Raw genomic sequence first — 27,032 nt, 5'->3', positions numbered from 1 at the left:
ATTTCTGTAGCATCCACTGCTTGCCTTTCAGTATCGAAAGCTTGACCCAGTGAATCATACTAACTTTTTTTTGCACAGTGGAACTTATTTAAGGATTTTTTAAGGCAAGATTTAAAAAAGAAATCCCATGAGACACTGCCTAACCCGCAGGCTGGTCTTTCACAGAATGGTTGAGGTTAGAAGGGGCCTCTGCAGGTCACCTTGTCCAAATCCTGCAGCGTCACCTACAGCAGGTTGCCCAGGACTGGCCTTACCAGTTCTGCTGGCACAGCAACCTGCAGCCCTGCTCTTCAGCACACAGAGGGCATCCAGCACTGACCGACAAGAGACATAAAACAGGGAAGAAGGCAATTGTTGCCACTGTGACCTTCTTTCATTCCCTCCCTACAGTGTAAGGTCATTTGCAAGGTGATAACCCCATGCACCTCTAGCCTAATGCTTGCTGTCAGTTCTGTGAAGCTTTCTGCTCACATTCCAGTGCCATCCACTGCAGCACTTGTGGGATTTTCCTTTGATGTAAAGTGTAAGTGATAAAAATGCGCTGAACTAAGGCACAGTACTTACATATTTAGTACTTAAAGCACTAAGATACTAGAAATGTATATTTTGCTTTTTACTAGTGTGACTTTCATGCGCTAAAATCACTTAATATCACAATCACGGAACATTAAGAGGAAAGAAGATCAAGGGTGTAACTTAGCTCGCCCTGTTCCAGATACTCTCATGTATTTTTCATGTACACAAGCGCCTATGTTATAGTATAGTGTGATGTTCATTCTGCTTGATGACTTCACAGAAATGCTGCATTGTCATCCCATGTTTTGAAGGCATCAGTTAACGATGAAGTTGAGATCCCACAGGGCACACAGAGAATATAATGCCTACAAGACAGTGCCAAATTAAACCTAGAAGTCTTTGTCTCCAGAGTTCAAAGTCACGCTTGGTGATGAGCTTCATGTCACATCAAGAAAGCAATGCACGATGCTATAAAGCTGTTCATTACAGGACCAAACATGATACGTGGTTTGACACAACTGAAATGATATCTCAGGTGGTAACAGATAGTGGGCACCAAAGGTAGTGTAAGAAAGGCCATGAACATTTACATAGAAATTCTGAGCTGATAAACTGTGGTTTTTGGGTTTTTTTTGACAAAATCTGTTTCTACATGAATCTGTTAGCTTTCTGGGCACCACACACAAGCTTCCATTTTCTTTCTTTCTGGACAGGAGACAAGTGGAAATGTCTTAGTAGTCAGATGCAATGCTATGAATGTGGATACCGTTATTGGAATTCTTTCTGGGCGTTGGAATCTCAGCAATGTTTGTGTATTTGATGATTTTTAATTCCTTACAAATAATACATGTAAGTTGTTTTCAAATATCTAAAGCCAAGTCATAGATGCTGAAATATTTAAATAAATCACATTTGATCCTTGGCAAATGCTATGGTTGTGTGCTTTTAAAATGTAAGAATAGCACTGCGTGTGAAATTTGTCCTACCTTTCATTTCATAACTTGGTTTCTCAGGAGAGCAATGAAACTCTAGTTCTTATTTTTCTTTTATTTTCTCTTCATTCCTCGGTCTGTACATATACGCAGGGTTTCCCTGTGCCTCATTCTGAACCTGTCTATATACACCAGCTGCAGAATAAGAGGTTGGAGAGCAGCCCCACAGAAGGGGATCTGGGGGTTCTGGCTGACAGTAAGCTGCCCATGGGTCAGCAGTGTGCCCTGGCAGCCACAAGGGCCAACCATAGCCTGGGGTACACCAGGCCCGGCATTGACAGCGGCTTAGGGAAGGGCTGTCCCACTCTGTGCTATGCGGCCTCACCTTGAGTGTTGGGTTTGGTTGCCACAATATCAGAAGCACATGAAGCTATTAGAGAGCATCTGAAGGAGCGCTACGAAGTAAGTGAAAGTTGTAGAAGGTAAGATGTTCGGAGAGTGGCTGAGGTCCCTTGGTTTATTCAGCCCAGAGAAGAGGAGGCTGAGGGGAGGCTACATAGATTGGAAAAGACCACCAAAATCATCCAGTCCAACCATTCACCTATCACCAATATTTCCCCACTAAACCATGTCCCTTAGTACAACATCAACATCTAAACGTTTCTTGAGCACCTCCATGCATGGTGACTCCACCACCTCCCTGGGCAGCCCATTCCTGTGCCTAGCAACTCTTTCAGAGAATAAATTTTTCCTAACATCCAACCTGAATCTGCCCTGGCACAACTGGAGGCCATTCCCTCTAGTCCTATCATTAGTTACTCAGGAGAAGAGGTCAACTCCCACCTCACCACAGCCTTCCTTCAGGTAGAGGGCAATAAGGTCTCCACTGAGCCTCCTCCAGACTGAACAACCCCAGCTCCCTCAGCCACTCCTCTTAAGGCCTGTGCTCCAGACCCCTCACAGCTTCATTGCCCCTCTCTGGACATGCTCCAGGGCCACAATGTCTTTCTTGTAGTGAGGGGCCCAAAACTGAGCACAATACTCAAGGTGTGGCCCTCATCAGTACAGAGGGATGATCACCTCCCTGCTCCTGCCAACAACACTATTTCTGATACAAGCCAGGATGCCATTGGCCTGGGCACACTGCTGGCTCATATTTAGCTGAGCATTGGCTAACACCCCCACATCTGTTTCTACCACACAGACTTCCAGCCACTCTGCCCTAAGCTTGTTACATTGCCTGGGGTCGTTGTCGTCAAAGTGCAGGACCCAGCACTTGGTCTTGTTGAATTTCATCCCACTGGCTTCAGCCCAGCAATCCAGCCTGTCCAGATACTAAAAGTATTTATATTAGGTCTAAATTTTTCCTTAAGTATTTGCATATGTCATTCCTGAGTACGTTGTCCATATACAGGTACCTTCTGTATATTTTTTATTTGTCTTTCTTACTTCTGGAAAATTAAACTTTATTTTCCCGATGTGTAAAAAATATTGAAATCAGGGTGCATTAACTACTTCTAATCCATCTTTTGTGGGTAGGGCTGCCAACTATCAGATCAGGCTGCCCAGGGCCTTGAACACCTCCAGAGATAGGACATAACTTCTCTGGGTAACATGTGCCACCACCTCATCACACTCCGAGTGAAGAATTTTCCCCAGCATCTATCTAAATCTCTCTTCTTTTAGTTTAAAGCAATTCTTCCTTATCCTATCACTATCAGACCATGTAAAAAGTTGGTCCCCCTCCTGTTTATGAGTTCCCTTCAAGTACTGGGAGGCAACACTGACATCTCTCTTAAGCCTTCTCCTGCTAAACAAGCATAGCTCCTTCAACCTCTCTTCATCTGAGAGGAGCTCCAGCCCTTTGATTATCTTATTTACATCCTCTGGATCGGCTCCAAAACCACCACATTCCTCCTGTACTGAGTGCCCCAGGCCCGGACACAACACTCCAGATGGGGCCTCACAAAGTCAGAGCTGAGGACTGTTTCCTCCCTCTTCCTGTTGGTCACCTCTCTTTCGATGCAGCCCAGGATACGGTTGGACTTCCAGGCTGCAAGAGAACACTGATGGCTCACATCCAGCTTTTTGTCCACCAGAGCCCTCAAATTCTTCTCAGCTCTCAACGAGTTCTTCTCCCAGTCTATATACATAGCTGGGATTGTCTCCACACAATTAAAACACTTTGCTCTTGGCCTTGTTGAACTTCATTAGGTTCACAGGTGTCCACTTTCTGAGCCTGTCCAGGTCCTTCTGGATGGGCGTCCCTTTCTTTGATTGTGTCAGCTGCACCACTCAGCTTGGTATTGTCAGCAAACCTGCTGAGGCTGCACTCAATCCCATCATCTGTGTCCTTGATAAATACATTGAAGAGTGTAGAATCACAGTTCTTTGAGTAACAGCGAGGGAAGAGTTTCAATATCAACTTCAGTTTCCGTGTCAGCAAAGAAAAATGCAAGTTGTTGTTGATAGGGGAAGGACAAATCACCAACCACAGACAGTCTGAAGAAAATGTCTGAGGTCTGCATGAGCCTGAGGAGCTGTAATGGTTCTTGTGTACTCTCTGGCTGCAAAGGTGAAGAAATGCACTCACACACCGGGTACAATGAGTTTATTGAATGTGTAAAGCAACCTGACGGGGAGGCAGATCGCAGCACTATTGCAGGAGAAAGCTTTTCTAAATCAGGAACTCACAAGAAATGCATAAGTGCTTATTTAGGAATAGGCATTTGATGTAACGGGTGATGAGATCACTAAAAAAAACATGAAAGACAAGGGGGCTACCAAAATATCTGGTGATGAACAACATAGGAAGGCCAGTGCTAGAGCCCAAGGAAACGAGTGGAATTAGTTCGATGCGACCATGGTTTTGAAACAGGAGAGGTCAGCATTAAAGCAAATGATCATGAATCAGTCCTCATCCAGCAGAGAGAACAGATGAGAATTAAATGGTTCGTGCTACAATTCAATTAAAAAGACACAGTAGAAATGACGAGGTGTTTAAGGAGTGGTTATCCTAAATGTGCTGCGTGTCGACTGAGGGAACTGAATACACTTCAGCACACAAACAGAACAAAGATGAATTCAGCAATACGTGTACTCAGCGCTCAAAAATGTTTATTTCACAGAGCCAAAACCAACAGTGGGCCACACCTCTCGGAGGGAGGGCAGAGTTTGAATTGGGGGAAAAGGATATAAAACAAACAAAAAAACACCCCCCACCAAACCAAAACAAAAAGAAATCTGGGGCTGTTTGAGCACATTCTCATCTACATGCAGAGATCAGAATAAAGAAAGGAATATGCACTGGTTTAAAGTACTGATAAATCCTTCCTCTTTATAGAGTAGAAGTGCAAAAAGTAATTTAGAAACAGAAGGGAGGCCAGTTTGCTGGTTATTGCCATCAGTTCAGTGCCAGGCATCTGAACTGGACGCTTTGCTCAATTAGATGTGCACCTAAAACAGCACGAGAGAATTTCAGAACGTGGTTGAATTGATGCAGTATGTATTTGAACCAAAACATCTTTGTTCGGATGATGATACCTTACTTGTGCTCTTGCACACACCACACCAACAAATAAGAGCTGCACACCTTTCTTCTGCTGTTCTGGGAGTCAGGTCCGGCCTGGCTCTGAGTGCGCAGAGGCTTGGAAGCAGCATTTAGAACTCGCAGTGGCGTTCCATTTCATTCCACAAGAGGGGGATCGCCTTTACTCGATGCTCACAAGAAAAGAGAGAACGTGGTTTTGAAACGGGCTCAAAGCAGCAGCGTGTGCTTTCCTGCCCATAGCAAGTGCTGAGAAAGGGGGCTTGGCTCCCGCAAGCGTCAGCCACGCTCCCTCCCTCCCTACCTCTCTCCCTCCTTTCCTCCCTTCCTGCCTTCCTTCCGTCCTTCTTGCCTTTTTTAGTGACCCATCAACATCCTGTCAATGTGATGTCACCTCATGGCCAGCCGTGTATATTCATCTCCTGTTTTCCATATCACTATTGAATCAAATTCTGCTTTAACTTCCTTCTGGAGCAAACCCCCTGCTCTGCTCATCAGAGCACACCATCCTTGCCATCTTACTCAGCTTATGATACCTGCCTGCTGCCAGTAATACTATTGATATATTAAGGTGCTCTGAGTTAGCTTCTGCCAGTCATGGTTGCAAGAGAATAGTATGTGCAGGAGTAGCGATATCTCTATAAGCAGTTGCCAGCAAAACGTAGCCAGTAGAAAGGGTTATTAGTGCTTCATATTCCTTTCTTCACTGTGCTTATTTCCCTCTCAGGCAGACCATCTGTATTAGTTGTAGGTTTGCAACAAGTAAGAATAGCAGTAACGCACATTGGTTGGCGTACTGACATCACTTTATGTACCTCAGTTGTTCTTCCCCCGATGCTTAAGTAGTGGCAGGCTTGACACTCCTCCCATTTTCTATTCAAGCTCAAGCAGTTTCAGAACCCCATAAGGTTTCTTGCTAGATGCTGCTAACAGAATGACTGCACTTGTGTCATTTATGGCAGTGCCACCTTACACTCTGATGCTGAATGAGCTTTGCCTCTTCCTTCTCCTGTGGGACACATTAGATGTGGGCTTGAACAGATCTGAGGAGGAACTCATAGATGCTGCAACAATTCCATTTGGCCCAAAGTGTGCCACCCAACCTTCTGCATGACCTCATCTGCTATGGGAATGTCTGCTTCAGACTTCACATTGGCTCTGTTTGGCAGCAGATGCCAGTGATAGAGACAGGTCACTAAGCTGTAAGAAGTCACCTAACTTAAGAGCTCTGAGGACTTTTGGCAAGTAAGGTTTATTCAATAAATTCAAATTTTCATACATAAAAAGTAACCAACCTATATTCTACCTCCTTGCTGAGACTGAAAATGAATGGAGCAACAAACCAGAAGTTCATTCTTGTTCCAGGTAAGAAGTTGCTGTGCAACAAACTCCCAGGGACCAGACATGAGATGTTGCTGCAGACCTTCTCTTTGAGGTTGTTAAGAAACAGCAGAGAATTGAGAAATGGAGAGAAAAATTCTCTCTAGAGTAGTAAGAATGAAGATTACTTTGCATCTCGAGTACTGTATCGCATCTCGAGTACTGTGTCCAGTTTTGGGCCCCTCGCTGCAAGAAAGACATCGAGGCCCTGGAAGGTGTGCAAAGGGCAACAAAGCTGGTGAGGGGTCTGGAGCACAGGTCGTATGAGGAGAGGCTGAAGGAACTGGGAATGTTCAGCCTGGAAAAGAGGAGGCTCAGGGGAGACCTCATTTTTCTCTATAACTTCCTGAAGGGAAGAAGTTAAAATCAGCCAAGTACCCTGCACGCTCACAGCATGGATTTATTTCCACAAATGTAGAGAATCACGAGGAGAAAAGTAGCTGTGATTTATCCCCTCTCCTCTGACTGGTGTTTCTACAGTTCATCAACATCAAGTAGGTAAACATTTTCAGCGCAGACAACATTTACTTTTACAAATGTCTTCACAAGTCATCTACCTGCTGCCCATGTGGTCAGCCATGTAATAAATGATTGCCAAAGCTTGTTTAAGTGGTGGGAGTGTGGGGCAGAGTAGAGGATCTAGAAAACAACTTTGTTTTGCTTTATTTTAAGCATTTCAGAAGCTGACTACATGAAACACCTGATTTCGTGAGTCATTCTAAAACAAACTGCAATACTCTTGGAAGCAACCTGCAGAGAAACATAATGCAGAGGTTGTTTGAAGTCCTGCAGCTATTCCAGACCTCTTTAGCTGAACATATGCTCACAGTTATAGTATTTTAGCTTAACAGTGAACAGTGAGCAGTGTTAACTGATTATCACATATCAATAGAGCAAGATTTGATCTGACCAATTCAGTGTCTGAAAAGTCAATGGAGATTTGTAATCAGCATTACTTGAGGACTTACTCCATCTTTCCTTTTATTTTTTGTTCTTTAAAAAGGGCAATTTTTTTCCTAAGCCTTTCTGTTTTCACCCTCTTGCTTTCAAACGTGCAGAGTTACTGGAAGACAATAAATAGCCCAGCAACCCTCAGAGAGCTCAGACCTGTCTTGCAGTCTGGGTGAGTCTGTCACTTGTCTGTGACTCCCCAGTGCAGTACTCCCACCACACACCTGCTGTGAATGTGCTGGTGCTGCCCGACACATCAGACACTTCAGGGGGTTGGGCTGAGTTTGTTCAGTTGTATCTGGATTTTTTTATCTTTTAGCCTTATTATTCCCACTATGCTCTTTTCCTAGTCTCACTATTCCTCCTCATTTCCTAGTAATATGAACTTAGCAGGCTTCTCCAGAAAGTCCCACAGCAGTCTAGCTGCTCATCAGAATTAACTTCCTGAGAATTTCTCCCTTTTTCCCTCACATACTAAGTCATGCAGCACAGAAGCTTAATGAACTTGGCTACATCCCAAAGAAAGAGGTTAATAAACTGTGTACAAGACACATAGCGAAGCACTGAACACGTCTGGTGGATTCACATGTATAGCCGATGCTCAGCTCCCCAAGAAGATGCTGACGAACAGTTCCAAGAATCATCTTTGTGGATGATCTGCTGGACTCTCTCTAGATCTCTGTTTTGAAATGAGAAGTTCAGAATGGGACACAGTATTCCAGTAGCACAGGAAAAGACATCATTGGACAAATGCTGTCCTCTGGCCTTCTGCATAACTTGGACAGACACTCAACCCAATCTGGCATATACCAGGATATGAAGATAGGAGCTACAAGATATGTTTTAGTAGCTTGTGGTCGTAATGATGATGAGAGGACGGTTGGACTAGATGATCTTGTAGGTCCTTTCCAACCTTGTGATTCAGTGATTCTATGATTCTACGAATAATCCCTACAACTACCTGGAGGGAGGCTGTGGTAAGGTGGGGTTTGACCTCTTCTGAGTAACTAGTGATTGGATGAGAAGGAATGGCCGCCAGTTGTGCCAGAGGATGTTTTTTTCTGTTGAGCCCCTTCGTATCTCTCTTTACAATCTCTATTTCAGATTTTCCTTTGCAACAACGAGGCATGGAAAGAGTAGAGTTTGAGTAGTTTTGTTCTCCTTTAGTTGCTTTTTATAAAAGGAGAAAATGCTGCAGAATGAAAAGAATCGTGTTGAGATTTAACTACAAATACTGAACAATTTATAGTTGGAAACAAAATTAAGAGATTTTGACAATCACGTTATTTCTCAGAGTCTGAGAAAAGGGCAGAGCTCAGCTGGGGTCACCCTGCAGTTCCCAGAGCTGAGGCTGCTTCTGGCCACATCTGCTCATCAATTCCCATCACCTGCTTCATGGGGGTCCTTCCAGAAATTGTGACAGAACTGCACAGAGAGCCAGCAGCAAAATAGCTGACGTGGAGCTTGGGAAGGAATCAGAACTGGGTATGAAAGAACAAAATCAACCTTTCTGCAATATTCACAGTAGCAAAAACTATACAAAGGTTTAAGAAAGCTTGTAGGATTTCTTTTTTCTTCTTCTTCTTTCTCTCTTCCTCTTATACAACAACATTAAGGACAGCAATTTCCTTTCATTGCCTCCTTCTTTCCCTCCTTCCCCTCACCATTGCTGTAATGACTTGTCCTAATTAAGTTTGAACAAATTCTTTATTATATTCTCAGATTTTCTGTGGCCCGATCATTTAACCTACAAATTACAATTGCAGGTTTGGTGCCCATGCAGACTGATCATCATAATTGGCACCTGCTAACTCCCTTCTAGTTTTCATTATGGCATTAAAATTAAGGAAGTTCAGACAGTTCCATTTTAGGAATAAACAGGATACAGTGTAATAAAAGAAGAGCCATGGTTCTCTTTCCAAGCTTGTATTTATTTCATAGAATATCTTCAACTTTTAAAAAGAGTGATAGCTGAATGACGGTGGGAAGAATTAGAACACAATCTCAAACCAATACATCTAAGCTTATAGAAGCAATAAGGACCAAAAACCAAACCAGTGTTTTTGAAGTCAAAATTTGAGCTGAAAATTTGACCATTACTTCCAAGAGTCATTGCTACAGCAATAATTGTGACCCTCTGCAGTGAAGAGATGACTGGAAGATGTTATAATCCTCCCTGCAGTAACTGAACTTCCTTGCGAATTTCCATGCAATGAAGAGAGCAGAATGAGAGCTGAGCCTGATTCAACTCAGGCTGGATATCAGGAACAGGTTCTTCACCAGAGGGTGGTGGGCATCAAACAGGCTCTTAGGGCAGTGGGCATGGAGCTGATAGAGTTCCTTTCAAAAGAATTTGAACAATGCTCTCAAACATGGGGTTTCATTTTTGGGTGGCCCTATGTGGAGACAGGAATTGGACTCAATGATCCTCATGGATCCCTTCCAACTTGGGATATCCTATGATTCAATAGGAAAGCCCTTCAAGCCGGGGAAGATTCAATAACAGTTGGTCTGAGCTTTCTCTGAGAAAAAGGATAAGCAGGAAGGTGAAAGAAAGCTCTGTTGCCACTTAATAGCCTGCATAACTGAGTCTTGAGGAGGTAACTTACTACATTTTTTATTGTTTGATTGCTTCTAGCATCTCTTGTGCATTTACCATTTCATTCCCAATAGCATGTAGAAACCTTCTGTGAAGTGTTACATTTTTTGACTTAGTGTCTGTAGCTATAGTCCCCTACTGACTATGATAATTAGGCTTTAGTTAGTAGATATTTTCCTCTTTAATTACCTGTTCAGGGAGCTCATATGAAATGCGGGTCTGCCAGTGGTACTAAGAGCAGCAAAGACCTCCAATACCATCACCAGCACATCATTTCCAGCAGCAGGACTCACTTAGCCCTGTGCAGACTTGATTTGTTTGGGGCTTTTCCTATGCAGACATTGAGAAAGGCAGCTAATTCTAGTGGTGAAACAATTCTTGGCACTAGGTATGTCCTACGACCATTTTATGTAGCATATCCCCAGGCTGGCACAGCTTTCTCAACTCAGTCATTGCAGGAACATACTGCAACTCGTCTGGCACAGTCCAGCAAAGCAGTACTATTTTATCCTTCCCACATTGTCTTTTCTCCTTCCTTTCTGGGCAGTTTGCAAGGAAACCTCTTTACCAGTTTTTCTTTCCTCTTCCTTCTTATTTTGCTCATTTCTTTTTGCTATGACAGTCATTTATCACACTATTCTCCCTCCTCAATACACCCTTCCTCCTCCCTGTCTCCTAGTAATATGTACAAGTACCTGGGGGCTGGAGGTCTACTCAGTGTTTGGACAACTTACTGCACTCGTGAGCACTAGTGAGTAGTGCAGGACTGTGGTGCATAACACGCAGTCATCCTAAGCTATTTGCAGGTCAACAATTCCTTCTTTCATTGTTTACTGAGAAGCATTCAGCTATAAAGTGTCCCTGATTATTGTCACCATTACACTAAAAAGTCTCCCCAACTAAGCAAACTGTTTCCGGTGGTGAGTACTCTGCCGTAATGCAACAGAGAATGGAAGGGACATGCACTGCTGAGGCCAGATGGAAGTCAGGCTGTGGCAGACTGGAGACATGGGCAGAGAAAACCCAGCCACCAGAGGAGATGACACAGGGCTTGTCAGGGTCCGTGGGGGTTCATATGGTCCCAGCAGCCAGTGATGGAAATGGTGGTCAATTTAGCCCAGTGGTGAATGGAATGGATCTACATCCTAAATAACAAAGTATTTAATTAAAAAAAGAAAATAAAAAAAAGTTAATGAAGCAACTCTTGTGCCAATAAATGGTAAATTATCACTGAAAAGGCTTGTTACACACTCATCTAGCATGCAGTTTCCTTCAGGAAGAAGTAGGCTTCTAGGTCATGGAGTTTGGTTTACTGATGGTATTGACACCAGCTTACTCAACTAATTAAAATCTTCATTAGTGATCTTAACTGAAAAGCTGCTATTTTCAGGTCAAGTTTCTGCCTGTGTTCATTTGTATGATCCTGGGGTTTAAAGCACAGCAACAGAAAATAGCTCTTCCCAGCTATCTCCCTGTCTCCTGGTGAGTCCTTGACAAGTCACTTAATCTCTTTGACTTTCTTTGCCATGTGAAGACAAGAACTTCCTACTTGTTAGTTGCACAGAAGCTAATTTCCTTGTATTCAAAAAATAAGGTGACAGAGAAAATGGAATTACTGTCACTTATTCAAACACGGACAGTCTGTGAGAACAAATGGATGAACTGGGTCAGTACCAGAAGACTGTTGCAACAGTTTTGAAGCTGCATGTACACAAGTCATAAAAGTGCTTTAAAACTGAGTTTCTGGCACACCTACCAGTAATACTGTTGTGTGCAATACAGACGTGATTAAGAAAGGAGAGTGGAGGACTTGCACACAGCAGGTGTGTATGTCTGTACATGAACACTGTCACAAGTCAAGTACTGAGTCCACCAGCTTCCCCTAAAGCACACTGATAGGGTTCTACTTGGCTTTCAGTGTCTTCAGAGGCCTTAACACTGAGGTGTACCTTAGGTAATCAGTTTGCAGTACTGTGTTTTGGCATTGCACTTCAGAATTTCTGCTTTTAAAGAGATTTTTCCAAGCCACATATACTAAATAGGACTGTTAAGATTCACACTGACCGGAAAAGATGAATCTACATTAAATAAGCTGAATGCAATTACACAAAAAGTGCATTCACGTGCAAACAAAAGCTGGCACATCAGTATTTATGCTACTTTCTCCCTGTTACTTTATGAACAAAGTTCAAATTAAGCCTATAAATTTTACTAATTTAGTTTCTGTAGCAAAACCCTTACCCTGCGATGTTGACAGCAGGATTTTGCAGTTTGCTTGCTCAATGTTCAATACATATTTGAAAGAATTATGTCCAGAGCTGGCACATTGCTGCACAATAAATACAGTGCGTAGAAACACCCTGTACCACAATAGAGCATAATAGACAAATTCAATATGCAAAGCAAGGAATATGTAAGAGCTACAAAGGTGAGATAAGTGATATCTCCCAAGATCCTTATCAACATCAGCAAGTCCATGACTCTGTGCGTTCAGGACTGTGCAGCTTCTATTCACTGTTGATAGAAGATTGTTCACAAAAACTACCAAAAATGTGCAATGCATTTTCTGCCATGCATTGACTGCTGTTGTGTCAAACAAATTAAATGACATTCTCTGTAGTACAGTAAGCAACTCAAAGAAGGAAGTTCACATAAACAAAGCAAACAAAATGAGCATACCTAAATGAGCATAGCATCATTTAAATAAATCTTCAATGGCTTCATACAGGTACTGTTACGATTACTCAGTTTAATACTTATGTTGCAAGCAGCAAAAAGATGGAACAACTGTCTTTACTACGAAACTCTCAAGAGTTCCCTCTTGTGGAGAATTTCACTGTGTATGGGCAAAAGACATATCCAGAGATTTGAAGAATGAGAATCTGATGGAAAAGTTTTGGCTGGAACAGCTTTACGTTAAACAAAAGAGGAAAGGGCTATCATTCCTTGCCCAAAAAGACAAGGAACTTCTTGGAAAAAGCTGAAGTACTATATACAGTTCTCTGGTTATTTAGACACAGCAAACAGGATACTGTGGGCAGTTAACACAAACAGCATACACATGATATTTCAACATTGCCTGTAGTCACCTAGAATGACCATAAGTAATATGTGAGAAAAGTCAAGATGAAGATGAGGTTAACCAATGTTGACAATGACCGTACACTCATCACCATGCCAAGCTCATAACGAAACAGAAAGTTTAGGGAGTAGGCTAAATGCAACAGTATTAGCAAATCCTCCCCTGCAGTGTGATTCAATCAGTTGCATAAATGTCGTTTCAACCATAGTGCAATCGACATACTTGACACAAAAAAAGCTCATGTCAGTATCATTTATCCTTTTTTTGCCATTAGGATCTGTTTGTAAAAAGGCAAGTTTTGTTAGTACTTATTAATATATAAAAGAATAAAAACAAGACATACTGTTGGGTGATGTTGAAACAGCACAGTGGTAGCAGAACATCACCAAGCTCTTACACATACTTCTCACTTGCAATTCCATATACTGGAAATTAAATACAGGCAATTGTTGAAAGATTTATTAGAAGAGCCCTGTTTTGAAATACTGCTCTCCAGAACCACCCTTTTGATTACACAGGCCCCAACCTCACTAACTCATTATGAAAAGCAAGGTGTCTTCAGCCAAAGCAAACTAAATATATTTAGGCCCTGAGTACAGAATGTAACCAACATCCCTGAGCTACCAGCACAATAAATAGCCTGTAATGCTGAACAATCAGCAGCCCTCCTTGATCTGTACTTCTAGGACATAACACATTTCATCAACTGAATCAAGTGCTCTCAGGGCAACTATGAAGGTGAAATGAAACAACAATGGTACACCAGAAAGAAGTATTATATAAAAGCTGAAAAGGACAGAAGCACCCAGTTTTAAGGGAGGGAACATTTCTTAGAAAATAACCTCTGTATTTTATGGATCCTTATTTTGGATGCTCCATTAGGAATCATACATTTCTTTCCAAAGGAAAAAAAAATGGATGCTTCCATAAACCTGATGGATAATAAACACTGTGAACTAAGAGACAGTTATTTTCTTAGATTAAAACCACATTTCATCTTCTGATGTCTTTATTCCTTGGTCTCCTCCTTCTTCTATTACTTCCTCTCTCTTTTCTTCAGAAGCATCAGCTATGTTCTCTTTGAGATGACCTGAAGCACAACTGATATACCAGAAGACAATGATCTCAACTTCTGCTTAGCTTTGAGGGCTGCTGCTTCAAGTTTCGGGCATTTTAAATGAGTCACATGCAGAAAAACTTGTCTAATTTTCCCAGTGGTACAAGTTCGTCTAATAAGAGATGCTTGCTCCACCAGCAAACTGTCTTGGCTATGTCTTTAGGCTGTCATAGCAGTAACAGCACCATCCTTATTCTTCACATGACATAGTCAACCAGCATTTTGTCTTTCCATAAGTGGTGCTTAAAGCAAAAGAACCCCATCACTTGTGGTTTCTAAAGATATAAAAAAACAATTGAATAAAAAATTAAATTCAGAGTAAGGAAAGCACAGAGAAATATATTCAACCAATAGCACCTAAATGGCAAATAAACTCTTGAATTAAACTGGAATTATTTGTGGAAATTTCTTTATAATGTGGAATCAAATTGAATACTACACTTAACCAAACTTACCAAGCATACTTTCGCTTCCAGGTTTCTTTCTACTTCTGTTTTTAAAGGCTAATATCTATCAGGGATACTTTTTTGAGGAGAAACGGAAGAGAGAGAAAACCCTGTATAAGGAGATCGCTGGCCAAACAAAGATGGGGCATGATAGAAGCATGAAGTGCAAAAGCTACCAAGAGAGGTAGTCTGTTGGGACTGCTTGAATAAGTACGCAGTGGGGGAAGGGAAAAGGAAGGAAATAAAAGGCATGCAAATACTTTGGCTACATGTACAGAAAATGAGCAAGTCTTAGGAATCTGATGTAGACTGAAAGGATCTGGTGAAGCAGAGGGAAGGGAATGCAACAACCAGGCCATGGCTTGGTCAGTGAAAGAAGATGACAACATCTGTGTGAGGATTATAATCTCCATCCAAAATGATACGACAAAAAGAATCAGAAATAATAGAATTACTAATTACGTATCGGGAACAGATATTCTTAAAGCCGGTTGTTAACCACTGCTTTCACTTAATTTCTGTTATAAAATTCAATCTCATGTTTCAGCAGATGTTAAAGACCTCAGTTGCTTCTGAACCAGATGACTGTTTTACATTTGCAGATTAGTTTATTTTGCAAAAAGTCTAATCTGCTAAAGGTAAAGCAGACACTACCATGTCAAACGTCTTTCACTGACGGTTGCATTGTTTTTAATGAGTAATGGAGAACCACTCAAGTATCTGTTTCCTTGAATAAGTGCCCTAGAGGCATACTGGGGATGATTTGCACACATATTTTCCAACATTCATTTGGATCCATCACTTTCACTTTTCACACTTCTTTAAAAGAAGAATCAGACATCTGAAGTCCAGTGTAAGTCCGCGTCCATCAAGCATCTTCTTCTGCACAGGTGCAGTTGTATTCAGCACTGAAGAGAGAAGCAATTTCAAAGAGCTGACAGTGTTATTAGAAGGGGATTAGTCTAAAGGATTAACAATGATTGTTTCGGTGCTACACTACACAAAGGCAGGGAGCTTAAAATAAAAGCTTTCAGATACTCGCTACCTACTATATCTGAAAGAATATTTCATTCTCCTTTTTAGAGTATTCCAGACATTAGTTTTGAGCTCCCCAGAAAACAATAACTTGAATGCTAACAAGGTCAGATATCTCTCCCTGGAAGGGACAGACTCCTTAAATAGAATGGTGACTGCCACAAGTCAAAGAAGGAACTCAGTAGTGAACAGTGTGGGGGGATGTCCCTTGGTGGAGCCTACAGGAGAACATTCAGTATTAGTTCAGAAATGGGGAGCTGGAAGTGATCATAAGGTGATGGCTGTTCACTGAAAGGAATGCTCTATCAGATGAGATAAACTTCACTCAAATCTTAGATAATTATGCCGCCACCTTTTTCTATCTTCTCTCCAGTTTCCACACCACCTACAAATAGTTCAAATGCCTACTTCACCCAAAAGTCATACACTGAGAGTCCACCAGAACCTAAACTTTGTGGATTTGAAACTTTTAACTATGGTTGTTAGCATAAAGTTCTGAACTTTATCCATCATCTTGCCTTATTTAGTCTCAGGTACCTCTGTGGCTACAGAGCCTGAATTTTATTACCCTATGAATAATCATTGGAAAGGGCCTGTTGAACTCTATGCAGGCACAGACATTTCTCCTATGCCTATTAGTAATTTTCACATGTCCCTACAGAGTACTGAGGTAACTACACCAGTGAGTTCCTGAAAACCACTCAGCATATCCTACTGGAATAGGCTTCCCAGGGAGGAGTTGAATCGCCATCCCTGGATGTGTTTAAGAGCTGTTTGGATGTGGTGCTCAGGAATGTGATTTAGCAGAGGGTTGTTAGAGTTAGGATACTATGGTTAGGCTGTGGTTGGACTTGATGGTCTTCAGGGTCTTTTCCAGCCTGGGTAATTCTATGATTCTATGATTCTATGATCCTTGAGGGGATCAACAATTGCTAAAGACACTAGCATGCCATAGAAAAATGATTTCTTAAAATAACTGCTACTTCCTCCTTTGTTGGCTATTTCCCCACTAATACATATTTTGTGGATTTCAGATTTTGGACATTTATAAACAGTTATAATGAAACTTCTCTTTTTTTTTTGAATGATGTACTGTATGAATATACAGAACCGAACATCATTTGCACATCAATCCCAAAACCACACAATGATACTAGAAAGCTGCAGAAGTCCTCTGTTGCAGGGGAGCTGTACTAGATGACCTTAAAGGGTCCCTTCCAACTCAAACAATTCTATGATTCTAGGAGTCCATGATTTTAAAGTACTTGTCTGAATTTTCCAACGAAACTCAATAAATCTCATCTCTTATGCTTCCTTAAACTTTAAAACATGTGAAAAAAAGAATCTATATTGCTATGAAAATGCATCAAAGTTTTTTTCTAAAGTCAGATTCCTGCTTTAAACCTCAATGGAACTGGTTTCAGATTAGAAGGTTCCTTTTGGTAGACCTTATTGGTGTCTCTTGGTAGCATGTGGTGAATAAAACTAACATAGACTTCAGCAGGACCTCAACTGGCCTAAGGAATCCAGCATCAGATCAGACAGGTAGAAGTCATGAGCTTACTTCACCATCTTTAAAGACACAAAAAAGTCAGAGCTCATTTTGTTGAGTTCTGGTTGGTGGTGGTGTTTTTAATTATGTCTAACCAACTCATTGACCAAAGGCAACAGTCGGTGGCCTCTGGAGAACTCATACTTCTTTTCTGTAAGAGTTCATGTTGGATTTTCTGCTCATGTTTTTCATTCTCTGTTCACGTAATCGTCTTAACAAATTGTTTGGATTACAGCTTTCCTTCTCAAGAGCGAAGTGTTAACTGAGTTCATTTGTAATCCGAAACATGCCCACTTAGCAACCGCTCTTCAAAACGATGCATTAAAATTCCAAAATGTTGTTTTCAAAATGACATCCAAAATGAAGGAATCAAATCAACGCATTTTGTATTAAAATTCATGCAATCCTCAGCACCGATTTCAGATTTCATTATAAATTCTCTTAAAAAAAAAAAAAAAAGAAAAGCTTACAAAACATTATCAAAGTATCTATATTGGTTCATGTCAGGCAACATGACAAAACTCACATTTTCCTTATTAGATAAAATCTATTTTTATGTGAACTCTTTTGGAACAGCATGAGCTCAAGCAATTCATGAACAATATAATTTCTCCTCACCCACTGCGATGCACCTATAAAAATACAGCTGCGCTGCCCTCTTTTATGGAACTGAGGCACAGTAACAAATTCCCTCCGGCTTCTGATGGAGAACTCATTAATAGTTCTGCTCTTTTGCAGGCAGTGTCTGTTCAAACTGTTGTGTCATAGTGTGGGACCAGGTGACAGGAATGTAAAGCCAGGTCTGAGACCTGGGTGGAAACCTACTGCAGATGCAATGAAAAGAGGGCCTGCAATGGAATATGATCCTAACCTCATAATTCATCATTTTCTAATCTAAAATTAATTACTTGCAATACTTGCAGAGCAGATTTCTACATCGCACCTTCTGCTGTCTTCATTTTAATGAGCCTGTTGGTATCAACATAAATTTTCCATAAATAAGCCCCATGGACTACAATCTGAAAACTTTTCTATCACTGGCAGCTTCAGCTAGCAATATTTGTGCAGCTGCCATCTCATCCCCGCTTCTGAACGTGGGCAGGTTGAGCAACAATGTATCTCTCAGATTATGTTTCTTATTTTAAATATAATTAGGCCCTGTGGATGGGTGAGGACAGTTCACCTGGCTGTGTAGTTTCTCCATTAGAGCAGTGTGGTGCTCCTGCTAGTAAGGTCTCCCTGGAAGACATTGCTTTCAGATGTGACCAGACTTAAAGTCTGACAGCACAGTCTGTGAAGAGAGCAAATGCACATCAATTTCCCACTGCCTACCTTGATACATCTCTTTATTGGTCTATAGCGACACAAGATGCCTTATACCATGCATGTGTTTTCTTTCCAGGTCCTGGCAATGCATTAAAATTGAGAATAAGTGGAGTAATATTATAGCAACTTCAATATGGACGTCTTTTGACAGCCTAATGAAGAGCAAGATTCAGAGGCTGATAAGTCTGAGAATCCCTACAAAAATGATGTTGCTTAGACCAGTGCATTCCTATACGAATGAAGTTTTGGCAGTATTGTTCACTCGAGCAGTTCTGCAAAGGTGACTTTTATTGCCTTAAACACATATTCTGTATCATGCACTCTTGTCAGCTGATTTAATTAAACAGATTATGTTCTATCCTAGAGGTAGCTGGCTTTGTTATGAAGCTGTGATTTACCATTCAGCATCTTAGTTGCACTTGCACATTACACTTTCCACTGCCCTCTGTTCCAATCTGATAGCTGTTCTCAGTGAATAGCATTTCTAGAAAAAACAAACAGCTGTTTCTACCAAAAGAAGGTCTGGGTTCAAGGAAAAGAAGTGTTTGCTTAACACCAGTTACTACCAACTGCAGATCTGGTGGTTTAAGCTGACCTCAGTTGACTTTCATGGAACAACAAAGGTGCTGACTGGTAGGAAGGGCCTCTCAGAGCTGCTGGCTCTCAGCTGCCAGCCAGCAGCTCAGCGGGGTCAGCAGCTTCTTGTGTTCCTGCACAGGGGGACAGGGAAAACAAGGATACAGACTGGGAGAAGAACTCAATGAGAGCAGCTCTGCGGAGAAGGAACAGGGGATTCCTAGTGGATGAAAAGATGGAGAGCAGAGCGTGATTGCAGCCTGGAAGGCCAACTGTATCCTGGGCTGCATGAACAGGGAGGCATCCAGCAAAGCAGGGAAGGGATTGTCCTCTTCCATTCTGCCCTTGTAAGGCTCCATTTGGTGTACTGTGTCCAAGCCTGTGGCCACGCAGCACAAGGATGCAAAGCTGTTGGTGAGGGTCCAAAGAAGGGCCATGAGGGTGGTCAGAGGGCTGGGGCACCTCTCCTATGAAGACACACTAAGAGAGTTGCACTTGTTCAGCCTAGGAAAGAGAAGGCTCTGGGGAGACCTCACTGTGGCCCTGCAGTATTTGAAGGGAGATTATAAGCAGGAGTAAAACCAGTATGTTACATGATCTGATAGGGGGGAGTGGTTTAAAACTAGAAGAGGGGAGATTTTTATTAGATGTCAAAGGAAAATTTTTCAGTCAGAGGGTGGTGAGGCTCTGGCACAGCTGCCCAGAGAAGCTGTGGATGCCCCATGCCTGGAAGCACTCAAAGCCAGGTTGGATGGGGCCCTGGGCAGCTTTGTCTGCTGGGTGGTATGCTGGGGTTAGAAGTATATGAACTTTAAGGTCACTTCCAACCCAAGCCATTCCTTGACTCTATGATGCTGTGATTCACATACAGAGTAGAAGCAACTGGAGCAAGACTAGTCAGTTGAAAAGCCCTATGATTACGAGACTATGAGATTTTCCAGTTACTTGAGTCATATTAATCATAGCTCAGCTAATTAGCAATTTTAAAAGGATCAACCCACTAACAAATTAAAAGAAATATCTGTGTACAAAGAGACACTGTTCTGTTTGGCTCTGCTCTTGACAGTAGGAAATAAAAGCATCTATTGTGTGAAGGCAGGGAAATGTCTCATCTGTAATGATAGCTTTGTTTCGGAGTGACACAGTCACGGCTTCTGTTTTCTCAGTGTTTTGTGGGGAACATTTGGTTTTCTGTTTATTGAGAGTGAAATTGAAGGTTAGAGCCTAAATTATGTCAAAATGCCTTTTGATCATCTGATGTGACAAGGCAGCTGAGCTGTTCAGGGATGTGTCCCAAATGCCAAGAATAGATGGTGTTTAAAGGAACAACGTTGGTGCACTTATTGTTTCAGTTTACAGCTCAGATTTCAAAAATAAAATGACCAAGCAGGAAATCTTTGTAAATACTGCAATATTCTTCTAACATGAGAAATACTGTTACACTAGCACATAGACTGCCATACAAAAGTGATTCAGGAGGTGCTGGCTTGATGCCTCATTGCCCTAAGCACTGTGATGGCTTTTATGGATGCTATGAAACATTTCAGTTTGCCTTGGATAAGGACACTGGCAGTACAGATCATGTGATATCAGCCTCAGCAAAACATTCTTTCTCTTTGGGATACAGCTATGGAGTGATTTTTCCTAGGAGATTTAATGAATCCAGCCTGGGCATCTCCAACACTTTTTTTCCTCTCACATAATGGAACGCTTTCAATCAGAAATGCAACCCAAGCTAGTAACTGGGGCCCTACTGGTTTTCTCAAATCAAAAACTGAGAAATCAAAAAATTCCGAAGAACTTAAACTGGCTCTCTGTGTAGAACTCAAACAGAAAGAGCTCCGTGTGCCAAAAAGAGATTGCAATTGCATGCTCAACAATGATTCCACAAGCAACCAAACCAAATAGTTACTGGTATAATGCTATCCCAGTATTACTGCTGAACACTTGTTAAGATAACTTCAGAACTGCTAGTTTGCAAGCAGCAGCAATACATGCACAGCTCCTGGCTTCCAGGGATCAGGCACAGTGGAAAAACAATCGATGGTCAGACCCTCAGCTCCTTGGTCCTCAAGCAGTCCCAGGCAATAATGAAGTCAGTAGACTTTATAAGTGAATGCCAGAACAAGACCTACAAATAATATCAACTTCTGAGAGGAAGATTTTGGAAATAAATTGCTTTTCTTGTTAATACAGTAAGACTGTATGTATACATGTATGTGTTTTTGATTTGTGTTTTGTTGTTTTGTCATTTGCTCTGTCATTATCTGCCACTACCTGTGATGAGACCTCTCTGTCATACTGAGCATGACAGCCATTGCTGATGGTGGTAATGCCGAAGTAGAAAAAGTGACGTTTGGGCTGGGAGATCTGCCAAAAATAAGGAAGGGTGCTGTTGGTTTTTATTCTAGTTGAAATGACATGCACAATTACGTTCTGCTAAGATAAAAATGATAATTTGCTAACTTGATTAAATTCTCTTGTGCCCAACTGAGGCATTTCTAAAATGCATGTTAGATAGATGATGATGAATAAAGGGAATGGATTAGCACGAAGAGTAGGAAAACGAAGTCATATAGGAAAGAATTCAACAGAAGAATTCAGTAAGAATAGAGGTGATCTGAACAGTTTTCCACATGCCAGGGGTCCAAGAGAAGAAGGGTAAGAGAAGAGGGGCTCTGCAGGGATGGGACAAGCTGTAAAACCAGAGAGGAGTAGAGTTGACTTCTAAAATTGACTTCTAAAATTAAAGCCAAATCATAATTATCTTCAAGCATTTAAACCAAAGTTATGAACAGCTGAGGGTGAGTGGAAACTATTTTTTATAAAGAACATAGCTTAGGAGCAACAGTAAATTAGACCAGATTAGATGAAGCCTCTTTTGGAAAACGAAGATAGAAGTGCCCATTAGCTACTAATTGCAACATGAAATCTGCTTTTCATGCTAAGAATGGAGAAGACGGCTAATTTTAATTGTAACTAGTGATTCAAACTCAGAGAAAAAGCAATCACAGAAATGAAACTCAGATCAAGCATTGCTTTCCTCTCTGTCCAGGTTATGATTGATTTTACACCACCTTAAGTACAGAATTTACAAGCACGAACCATTCAGGAATCCACAATGACTGCAAGTGCAAATAAACAGTATGTGAAACAATCTCATGAGTCACACCTGAATGTATGAAAGAAAAACTGAGATATCTGTAATACGTAATTCTCCAAGATGAGGTTGCCAATATGGACTAAAGGAATGTGTATTGCTGCCATTCCACAAACAGTGTGGAAGCACCAGGAGTATATATTCACATCCTGCATCTCTGAGTAGTTCTGGTTTATATGTCCTGAAATGCTAAATGCCTGCAATTGTTTCCTGTAGTATGCCACGACCAGTTGGCCAGCCTGCAGAACAGTTAAGCCTTTATTGTTACTAGACTTAACATTTTCAGCAAGGTTGAATAAAGCTATTATCAGTGAGTCTTTTGCCTGTTGTTTCACTAATGTAACATGAGGCTTTTCAAGCAAATGCAGAGACCTATACATATTACTGAGCACTGATCCCGAAACAAAGTTGCACCAGAAAAACTAAGCCACTTAAGAACACCCAAAATTACGACCCATGCTTGCCTCTGTGCCAGTTATTCATGATAACTTGTCCCCATAGATTTTCATGCAATCAAACTGAGAAGCAAGATGACCTTTCTTTTTCATCGAGTGCTCATCCAAAACTACACATTGAAGAAGCAGATCAGTCCATTCAGTCGGTAGCAAACTATATTTGACTCCTGAGATAAACAGACTGAGGATATAACAGCATCTGTTCTCATCTAGTACTGAATACTGCTCGTTCATTAAAAAGATTATGATAAACATGTCCCTGTATTGTAGTGTTCCCCAGGATTATCATCCAGACTTAAGTGTAACGGTACCGTATGCTGTACAAAACAAGAAGAAAGCACCACCACTCCCTCAAACTCTGAAGAATTCAGTACTTGACTGACAAGATGAAGAAGGACAGAGTGATGAGATTAATTGTATAAGTACTGGAATACATCGTATTTCTCATAAGAATTTTTGAAGTGTTATTATTAAATACCCTCTACATTTGGATTCCTTTTTCCACCGATCAACTTGTTTTCACTTAGACACAGCTGATGAGGTGAAGCAAGTCTTACTGTTGAGTGGATTCATTTTGCCAATTTTGATTTTCATATCTGATTTCACTGTTACTGTGTTACTGTAAAACGCAAAAGTTATATAGTCCAGTTGGGGCAGGGTTTCTTATTTCACTTCCGTGGTTGAATAAATCCAGAAAAACTACATATAATACCATATTGGTTACTACATATTACAACTTATTTGATACTACATATTATAATATTGGGTCAAGTACTTTGGTTTTAACAGGCTGCATAATGCAAAACAGCATGAAGGAGATTGTGGCCCTGAGCAGATCTCACTGAGACAAATGTCTGCATTTACCCTGAAAACATGTCCTTGAAGTTGTAATACATTATGGTTTATAATGTGATTATGGTCTTTGTCTCATGTGAAATAAAGTGTAACAACTGCATTAGAATGCAGTAAATACAGCACACCCTATTCAAACTGCCATCGGATTTACCACAATGATAGGATAAACTCAGATAAATAATCTTTTAGCCCACATACAAGAAGTCAAACAGGGAAAGAAACAAGAGCTAAAAAATAAAAGCATACTGTACCTCAGTGGCTTGTGGAATAATCCATTTATTCTCAGGTAGAAAAACATAGAGTTAGTGTTTATTTATGTGCTTCCAGCTACATCTTTTCTCAAACTGGTGCTTACAAACGCCCATCTAGGACACCATGTATGCTTTTGTAAAAGCAAACAAGCTACACGTACAATCGGTGCTGGCAAATGCTTCCAAAATACTGAAAGTCACCTCTCAAGTCAAATCCCATCCTGTCTTCAAACACGCATGGAGCTAAAGGCAAGCTGCACACCATTTCTGCGGTCTGAAAAACAATACGGGACACAAAACAAAAGCTTAAGTGTCAAAAAGGAGTGAGAAAAGTCATGATCAGGCAGTCATGAAGAGTCATGGCGATACACTTGAAACACAACAGAAACTCACGTTGTTCTTTCTAAAGCTGTCTGCAATACTTGTTCACTGGCCAGCTTGATTATTTTGACTGGGTTTTCTCATTTTTAGGACGCACGCTTGTCTCATTTGTAACACACATGCTATGGCTAATCTCATGTTTTGTTTCAGTACATAAACCTCACAGTTCATACAGGATTCTGTCTTTTATAAACATGAAATGGTTAATAACTACGACAATTAAAAAGGAGCGGCTAATAAACTGAAATTCATGTTCATATACAACCCCAAAGTTTGGTCGAAGCGTAGTTGCTAAGGGGGTGTAGCTGTAACCAAGCTGTCAGTGGGCACCGTGCTATTCTTACATTTAAAGACATCTAACATTTAAATGAATAAAATCTTAGTCCTTTTTGGGGGTTTCCTTTCATGTCTACTGAAAAGCAGGAAGTTTGGTAAAAATATCTGGTGGATTTTGGATAGCGTGAAAAACGACTTCAGCAATTTCATCTCCCGTTCTGTGACATCGCTGTAAGTCACTGGCAACAGAGTGAGAAAAATGCATTTGTTGCTCTCAATTATTATAGGTCAGCTTTAGGAAATGAGAGTGCCAGATTAAAAATAGAGACCAACATCACGATCATCTTGCAGCAGAATCAAAGAAGCACTGACAGTCTCATCTACACTGACTGTGAGATTTACCCCACGCAAATGGTTACAAAGATAACTGAAAAGCCAAATCAGCCCTAAGTACATTTTTCACCAAAGTATTCTGGTCATGCAGTCTCTTCATTTTCATTCTCACTTACTGACTTTGGTTTACGGAACAAGCTGAAAGCTCTAATCAGAGCCAAGGCTCCAGCATGGAAGGAGCTGCCCAAACACACTGGCATGCGTTGTCCTCCTAAGAATGTACTCAGAAATAAAATGCTACAAATAGCTGTGGTGGATAACAGGAGAAAGAGAAAAGAAAATCAATCTAAGATCCTATACATAATTACATTGCCCAGTTCAGTGCCTGAAAGCTCACACTTTCCTTTATTACCTAAATACCTCTAAGAGCTATTCCTGAACACTGATCTTTTAGTACTTGATACCACTGTTTTGATGTTTCTCACCCACTCCCTCCTTCACTTCCCATTCAGGCAACACAAGAAAAGTATGATTCAAAGAAATGTGTGAAACAGCAGAAGTATGAGGACACTTATGGCAGCTGCCTTGTGAATAGATTAAAGGGGGGGAGGAATATAAGAGTCACAGCAGAAAGAGACAGGTTGGAGGACACTATGTTGCTGCCTTTTGCAACGGAGGAATTACAGCTCTTGTAAATAATGGTCTTTTGTCTGCTTGAAAACCATAGATATCTTTACTGGTATTAAGCTCCAGATACCTCACAGTTCCATACATGGCAGCCTTGACCAGCGTGTTTCTCTCACAAGTTTCTCCCAGCCCTTGCAGAACAGTGCTGGTACACACAGTGCCACCGCAAGGATTCAGCACTGTTCCTGGGAGGTGTAATGTGACCTTCACAAGAAGCAGGCGCAATCTCTATTTCAGAAGAGGAGATTGGAAAAATGTTAAGCTTGTGATGAATTCAATTGCAATTCTGACATCTTTACGAGCATGTTATTGTTTTTCCAGCTTCCCCTATGTGAAGCCTCAGGCTGTGTTGCTGACTGAGAAGGTGGCATGAGACGTGCACTGGATACTGTCAGGAACAAGCAGAACGTTTGTCACATTTATATAAAAATGCTGTTTGCATCACGATGCTATGTCTAAAAGAAACCAAAGCAATGCAATGGGACTAGCTCAAAGTATACAAGAAATGGTGAGGAAGACAAAATATACGGAGCCAAAATTCACTTATCTTAAATAAGTTACATTTGATAAAGTCTTTTTTGCATTAGATGTATGATTCATAGATTTTAGGATTAGATGCAGCCAACAAAACAATGTGTCTCCAGGAGCAGGACATCATTGGTAAAATAACAAGCATAAAGAATCATAGAATCATAGAATTACTCAGGTTGGAAAAGACCTTGAAGATCATCAAGTCCAACCACAGCCTAACCAGTAGCCTATCTCTTAAAAAAAAACAAAACAAAACAAAACAAAAAAATACAAAAAAAAAAAAAAACCAAAACACACAAAACAACACCACAACAACAAACCTCTGCTAAATCATATCCCTGAGTACCACATCCAAACGGCTCTTAAACACATCCAGGGATGGTGATTCAACCACCTCCCTGGGGAGCCCATTCCAGTACCTGACCACCCTTTCTGTAAAGAAGTTCTTCCTAATATCCAACCTGAACTTGCCCTGGCGCAACTTGAGGCCATTTCCCCTCGTCCTGTCACATGTCACTAGTGAGAAGAGACCTGCCCACTCTCACTGTAAGAACCTTTCAGGTACTGGAAGAACTGCTTCCTCCAAAATGAATGTGCATCTGGATATATGATAGACAATGGATATTTGACAGAAAGTAGCATTACTTTTAACATTATCTTTTGTCTTAGGATGGATTTCTTACAGAATAAGACTTTCAAAGTAAACAAGATAAGAACTACTATTTGTAGGTGGGACGTACCTTTGCTGAAAGGCTGCCAAAGGCTGGAAGCATGCTTGCATTGCACACAGGTCAGTGCTGAACTCCATCTGGAACCTCCACCGATCAGCAGGACAGTGAATTGTAGCATCATGGAGTCCCAGCGGGCACAGATATCACAGCAGGACTGCACCAGCAGGCTCAGTGATGGCAGCTTCCAGTACTGGGAATCCAGCCTATTCAATATTGTGGCTTTCTCTTCATGGAGTATCTAGTTTTTACAGAACGGCCATTTGGTATCTCATTCCCTCTTAGGAGAAAACAAAACATACCATGTGCTACCAGA

This window comes from Excalfactoria chinensis, chromosome 2, assembly GCF_039878825.1.
Source record: "Excalfactoria chinensis isolate bCotChi1 chromosome 2, bCotChi1.hap2, whole genome shotgun sequence".
NCBI classification, from domain to species: Eukaryota; Metazoa; Chordata; class Aves; order Galliformes; family Phasianidae; genus Excalfactoria; species Excalfactoria chinensis.
Note: the sequence above shows the minus strand (reverse complement) of the source record.